This window comes from Oncorhynchus gorbuscha, linkage group LG13, assembly GCF_021184085.1.
Source record: "Oncorhynchus gorbuscha isolate QuinsamMale2020 ecotype Even-year linkage group LG13, OgorEven_v1.0, whole genome shotgun sequence".
NCBI classification, from domain to species: domain Eukaryota; kingdom Metazoa; phylum Chordata; class Actinopteri; order Salmoniformes; family Salmonidae; genus Oncorhynchus; species Oncorhynchus gorbuscha.
In genome coordinates, this window is record NC_060185.1 from 99,788,352 (window position 1) to 99,795,851 (window position 7,500).

A 7,500-nucleotide genomic window follows, 5' to 3' on the forward strand; every position below is an offset into this window, starting at 1 on the left:
ATTTCAAACTGTATTTCAAACTTAGTTCCTCTTTGCTTGACATCATGGGAAAATGAAAAGAAATCAGCCAAGATCTCAGAAAAAAAATCGTAGACCTCCACAAGTCTGGTTCATCCTTGGGAGGAATTTCCAAATGCCTGAAGGTACCACGTTCATCTGTACGAACAGTACTAAGTACATTACTAAGTATAAACACCATGGGACCACGCAGCCGTCATACCGCTCAGGATGATACAACAGCCTCCACTCTTCTGGGAAGGCTTTCCATAGACGTTGGAACATTGCTGCTATAAGAGCCTCCACTCTTCTGGGAAGGCTTTCCACTAGATGTTGGAACATTGCTGCTATAACAGCCTCCACTCTTCTGGGAAGGCTTTCCACTAGATGTTGGAACATTGCTGCTATAACAGCCTCCACTCTTCTGGGAATGACGTTGGAACATTGCTGCTATAACAGCCTCCACTCTTCTGGGAAGGCTTTCCACTAGATGTTGGAACATTGCTGCTATAACAGCCTCCACTCTTCTGGGAAGGCTTTCCACTAGATGTTGGAACATTGCTGTAGGGACTTGCTTCCATTCAGCCATAAGAGCAGTAGTGAGGTCGGCACTGATGTTGGGGCGATTAGGCCTGGCTCGCAGTTGGCGTTCCAATTCATCCCAAAGGTGTTCGATGGGGTTGAGGTCAAGGCTCTGCAGGTCAGTCAAGTTCTACCACACTGATCTCGATAAACCATTTCTGTATGGACCTCGCCTTGTGCACGGGGGCATTGTCATGCTGAAACAGGAAAGGGCCTTTCCCCAAACTGTTGCCACAAAGTAGGAAGCACAGAATCCTCTAGAATGTCATTGTGTGCTGTAGAATTAAGATTTCCCTTCGTTGGAACTAAGGGGCCTGAACCATGAAAAACAGACCCAGACCATTATTCCTCCACCAAACTTTACAGTTGGCACTATGCATTGGGGCAGGTAGTGTTCTCCTGGCATCCGCCAAACCCAGATTCGTCCATCGGACTGCCAGATGGTGAAGCGTGATTCATCACTCCAGAGAACACGTTTCCACTGCTCCAGAGTCCAATGGCGGCGAGCTTTACACCACTCTAGCCGACGCTTGGTGATCTTTGACTTGTGCGAGGCGATGAAAACCCATTTCATGAAGTTCCTGACGAACAGTTATTGTGCTGACGATGCTTCCAGATGCAGTTTACCGGGTCCTGATTTTTACATGCAAAGTGCTTCAGCACTCGGTTGTCCCGTTCTGTGAGCTTGTGTGGCCTACCACTTTATGGCTGAGACGTTGTTGCTCCTAGATGTTTCCACTTCACAATAACAGCCCTTATAGTTGACCGGGGCAGCTCTATCAGGGCAGAAATTTGACAAACTGACTTGTTGGAAAAGTGGCATCCTATGACCAGGTGCCACATTGAATCCACTCATTTGAAGGGCTGTCCACATACTTTTGTCTATATAGTCTATTTCCGAGAGATTACGCAAACCCACAAACAAATCCAATCTTGATAAACTCCATCTATTAGGCAAAAAAAAAATCCCTTTTGTACTTTAACTATTTGCACATCGTTACAACACTATATGTATATAGTCATAATATGACATTAGAAATGTCTCTATTCTTTTGAAACTTCTGTGAGTGTAATGTTTACTGTTCATTTATATTGTTTATTTCACTTTTGTTTATTATCTTCTTCACTTGATTTGGCATTAATGTATGTTTCACACGTCAATAAAGCCCTTAAATAAAATTGAGAGAGGGGGAGGCGGAGCGAGGGAGACGGAGGCAGAGCGAGGGAGACGGAGGCAGAGCGAGGGAGACGGAGGCAGAGCGAGGGAGACGGAGGCAGAGCGAGGGAGGGGGAGGCAGGGAGGGGGAGGCAGAGCGAGGGAGACCGAGCGAGGGAGACCGAGCGAGGGAGGGGGAGGCAGAGCGAGGGAGACGGAGGCAGAGCGAGGGAGACGGAGGCAGAGCGAGGGAGACGGAGGCAGAGCGAGGGAGACGGAGGCAGAGCGAGGGAGACGGAGGCAGAGCGAGGGAGGGGAGGCAGAGCGAGGGAGACGGAGACCGAGCGAGGGAGACGGAGACCGAGCGAGGGAGACGGAGACCGAGCGAGGGAGACGGAGGCAGAGCGAGGGAGACGGAGGCAGAGCGAGGGAGACGGAGGCAGAGCGAGGGAGACGGAGACCGAGCGAGGGAGACGGAGGCAGAGCGAGGGAGGGGAGGCAGAGCGAGGGAGACGGAGACCGAGCGAGGGAGACGGAGGCAGAGCGAGGGAGACGGAGGCAGAGCGAGGGAGACGGAGGCAGAGCGAGGGAGACGGAGGCAGAGCGAGGGAGACGGAGACCGAGCGAGGGAGACGGAGGCAGAGCGAGGGAGGGGGAGGCAGAGCGAGGGAGACCGAGCGAGGGAGGGGGAGGCAGAGCGAGGGAGACCGAGCAAGGGAGGGGGAGACCGAGCGAAATGTGTATCCACATGCAGAGCCACCTTCCACTTCTGGTAATTGAGACGACAAGTTTAGACTCGTCAGCTCCAACAACGTACCGGTCAAAGGCAGGGTGGGTATAGATAGATAGATATAGATAGTGGGTATAGATAGATATAGATAGTGGGTATAGATAGATATAGATAGTGGATATATATAGATAGATATATATAGATAGTGGGTATAGATATATATAGATAGTGGGTATAGATATATATAGATAGTGGGTATAGATATATATAGATAGTGGGTATAGATATAGATAGATAGTGGGTATAGATATAGATAGATAGTAGGGTATAGATAGAGATAGATAGTGGGTATAGATAGAGATAGATAGTGGGTATAGATAGAGATAGATAGTGGGTATAGATAGAGATAGTGGGTATAGATAGATATAGATAGTGGGTATAGATATATATAGATAGTGGGTATAGATATAGATAGATAGTGGGTATAGATATAGATAGATAGTGGGTATAGATATAGATAGTGGGTATAGATGTTGGTAAGCTAGAAGCCTGGAGAGAATAGAACCCTTTCAGATATATAAAAACACATTTAAAAGAAGACTAGAGAGAATGATCTGAATCCATCAGATTTCCTTTTATATGTAGATGATGGTCAAGGCTGAAGGACAACAAGTCAGCCTTTAGGTCAAGGCTGAAGGACAACAAGTCAGCCTTTAGGTCGAGGCTGAAGGACAACAAGTCAGCCTTTAGGTCGAGGCTGAAGGACAACAAGTCAGCCTTTAGGTCGAGGCTGAAGGACAACAAGTCAAGGTCGAGGCTGAAGGAACAGCCTTTCAGTCATAGGTCGAGGCTGAAGGAAACACAGTCAGCCTTTAGGTCGAGGCTGAAGGAAGACTTTAGGTCGAGGCTGAAGGACAACAAGTCAGCCTTTAGGTCGAGGCTGAAGGAAGTCCTTTAGGTCGAGGCTGAAGGACAACAAGTCAGCCTTTAGGTCGAGGCTGAAGGACAACAAGTCAGCCTTTAGGTGAGGCTGGTCAGCCTTTAGGTCGAGGCTGAAGGACAACAAGTCAGCCTTTAGGTCGAGGCTGAAGGACAACAAGTCAGCCTTTAGGTCGAGGCTGAAGGACAACAAGTCAGCCTTTAGGTCGAGGCTGAAGGACAACAAGTCAGCCTTTAGGTCTGAAGGCTGAAGGACAACAAGTCAGCCTTTAGGTCGAGGCTGAAGGACAACAAGTCAGCCTTTAGGTCAAGGCTGAAGGACAACAAGTCAGCCTTTAGGTCGAGGCTGAAGGACAACAAGTCAGCCTTTAGGTCAAGGCTGAAGGACAACAAGTCAGCCTTTAGGTCGAGGCTGAAGGACAACAAGTCAGCCTTTTCGAGGCTGAAGGGTCTTTAGGAGGCTGAAGGACAACAAGTCAGCCTTTAGGTCGAGGCTGAAGGACAACAAGTCAGCCTTTAGGTCGAGGCTGAAGGACAACAAGTCAGCCTTTAGGTCAAGGCTGAAGGATAACAAGTCAGCCTTTAGGTCAAGGCTGAAGGACAACAAGTCAGCCTTTAGGTCAAGGCTGAAGGACAACAAGTCAGCCTTTAGGTCGAGGCTGAAGGACAACAAGTCAGCCTTTAGGTCGAGGCTGAAGGACAACAAGTCAGCCTTTAGGTCGAGGCTGAAGGACAACAAGTCAGCCTTTAGGTCGAGGCTGAAGGACAAGGTCAGCCTTTAGGTCGAGGCTGAAGGACAACAAGTCAGCCTTTAGGTCGAGGCTGAAGGACAACAAGTCAGCCTTTAGGTCGAGGCTGAAGGACAACAAGTCAGCCTTTAGGTCGAGGCTGAAGGACAACAAGTCAGCCTTTAGGTCGAGGCTGAAGGACAACAAGTCAGCCTTTAGGTCGAGGCTGAAGGACAACAAGTCAGCCTTTAGGTCGAGGCTGAAGGACAACCTTTTCAATAAACATTTAAGACAACCTTTTCAATAAACAGTAGAGAGAATGCCGTAATTTAGAGAGAGACACATGGCCAGAAGCCTGGAGGAGAACAGTCATTTAATTCTACTTCAGTTTTAATATTACACAATGGAGAGGAGGGCATACATGTTGAATGCACATTTATAGAAGACAGTGTCATGCCATGGTTCTCTTTTTTAGACTCGAAAACAATTCCCACGTAAGGCCCCTCAGAGAAAAACGCTGAATTATATTCATCATGTGTTTGTTATTGCATCAAGTCAAAGTTCATGTCTTTGCTTGTTAAAGTGTCTGTAAAGGTCATTCCAGGGAGGGAGGAGGGACCCTGGAAGAGCCGTGAAACTGAAGAAATATCTCAGTGAGTAAACAGAGAGAGAGAGAGAGATGATGTCTCTCTCCGAGTGGGTTGAAACTGACATATTACGTCATGGAACTGAAATTCATAAAATAACTAACTGTAACTCTGTGAGTCATGACTCAAGACGAAGAACATATTACGTCATGGAGAAATGTGGGAGAGGAGAAACACACTGTTAATTTAATACAGTGAGGTAGTATTGACGGCCACGTACTGGTCGCGTCTCCGTACTGGTCGCGTCTCCGTACTGGTCGCGTCTCCGTACTGGTCGCGTCTCCGTACTGGTCGCGTCTCCGTACTGGTCGCGTGATGAGACTGTCTCCTGGTCATTGTCCCCTCCAGAGACTGTCTCCTGGTCATTGTCCCCTCCAGAGACTGTCTCCTGGTCATTGTCCTCCAGAGACTGTCTCCTGGTCATTGTCCCCTCCAGAGACTGTCTCCTGGTCATTGTCCCCTCCAGAGACGGTCTCCTGGTCATTGTCCCCTCCAGAGACGGTCTCCTGGTCATTGTCCCTCCAGAGACGGTCTCCTGGTCATTGTCCCCTCCAGAGACGGTCTCCTGGTCATTGTCCCCTCCAGAGACGGTCTCCTGGTCATTGTCCCCTCCAGAGACTCCTGGTCATGTCTGATTTCCCATCAAAATCTTTGGTCCATATCAATGTTCTCTGTTGTTTTGAGATGGGGGGGGGGGTGCAGTAGCCATGGTTGGTATTGTCATGAGGCTTACGGTAAACTAAGATTTTCTTAGACAGCAGCCCTAGAAGATAAACACACTTTCTAATAATGGGATAGAGCAATCTAATACCAGTGGTTAAATTAGAAGATATTTCCATGAGCAATATACTAAAAATGGGAGCCAGACACAGCACGAATTGGCTAAAACCTTGTAGATGTGTTAGTTAGAACGAAGGGGGCAGTGCAGGGCAACGTGATAGAAAATCAATGGTATGTTAGTTAGAAGCTAAGATACTAGTGTATGATTTTTTTTTTTTTTTTTTTTAATGGAACAAAAAAGTGTTTTTCTTTTAAAAATGAGGATGTTTCTAATTGACCACAAACTTTTGAATGGTAGTGTATATATGCGGACACCTTTATATAGCCTGATACCAGCGCTGGTGTAGACCTAAAATCACCATCTACCACATCCGAGAGAAATAGGCCAAGCATGATCACTACCTGAAGTAAGAGAAAACATTTAACGTAGCGAAAGATTATAGGGTCCTCTTGAAAAACACTGATCAACACTTTGGTTCCTACCCCGTCACAATAAGGCCTCCATAGAAATTATATTGTTATTCTAACTCCTAATATGAACGCCTCCCGGCTTTGTCATTCGTTGTCATGTCGAACAACACTGTATTCAAAGTGCCCACTAGTACAACTATAGAATCATTCTATTTCCATGATTACAACATTTCATCCAAGTTAGTATTTTTTTGTGCGTTGTGCGTGACCTCAGGGTGGCAACACATTCATGGTGATATCTCCATTCTGGTGGGTTTATACTATTCAAATCAAAACTTCCACCAGACGTTGAGCTCATTTCAGATCCTTTCCACACCTCCACGTAAGGCTGCACAACATGGGCAGAAATTATAGGCCTGATTTGGAACAAAATATTGACTAGGAATTTAGATGAACACACATGGGTGGCCCCACATCCCATTTCCCTGCTGCCCCGCCAGGGTCATACAACAGGTATTTAATAATGACCTCACACAACAGGTGGGTATAAATGACCTCCTATATAAAGTTAGTACATTCAGACAGTAATACAGTACACAACAGGTGGGTATGAATGACCTCCTATATAAAGTTAGTACATTCAGACAGTAATACAGTACACAACAGGTGGGTATGAATGACCTCCTATATAAAGTTAGTACATTCAGACAGTAATACAGTACATAACAGGTGGGTATGAATGACCTATATAAAGTTAGTACATTCAGACAGTAATACAGTACATAACAGGTGGGTATGAATGACCTATATAAAGTTAGTACATTCAGACAGTAATACAGTACATAACAGGTGGGTATGAATGACCTCCTATATAAAGTTAGTACATTCAGACAGTAATACAGTACATAACAGGTGGGTATGAATGACCTATATAAAGTTAGTACATTCAGACAGTAATACAGTACATAACAGGTGGGTATGAATGACCTCCTATATAAAGTTAGTACATTCAGACAGTAATACAGTACATAACAGGTGGGTATGAATGACCTATATAAAGTTAGTACATTCAGACAGTAATACAGTACATAACAGGTGGGTATGAATGACCTCCTATATAAAGTTAGTACATTCAGACAGTAATACAGTACATAACAGGTGGGTATGAATGACCTCCTATATAAAGTTAGTACATTCAGACAGTAATACAGTACATAACAGGTGGGTATGAATGACCTATATAAAGTTAGTACATTCAGACAGTAATACAGTACATAACAGGTGGGTATAAATGACCTCCTATATAAAGTTAGTACATTCAGACAGTAATACAGTACATAACAGGTGGGTATGAATGACCTCCTATATAAAGTTAGTACATTCAGACAGTAATACAGTACATAACAGGTGGGTATGAATGACCTCCTATATAAAGTTAGTACATTCAGACAGTAATACAGTACATAACAGGTGGGTATGAATGACCTCCTATATAAAGTTAGTACATTCAGACAGTAATACAGTACATAA

General features: G+C 45.5%; 1 protein-coding gene across 1 annotated transcript in view; it reads right to left on the minus strand.

The window, feature by feature from the left end:
* ergic1 (endoplasmic reticulum-golgi intermediate compartment 1) overlaps positions 1-7,500 on the minus strand; it is a 57,978-nt gene that overhangs the window by 23,342 nt on the left and 27,136 nt on the right.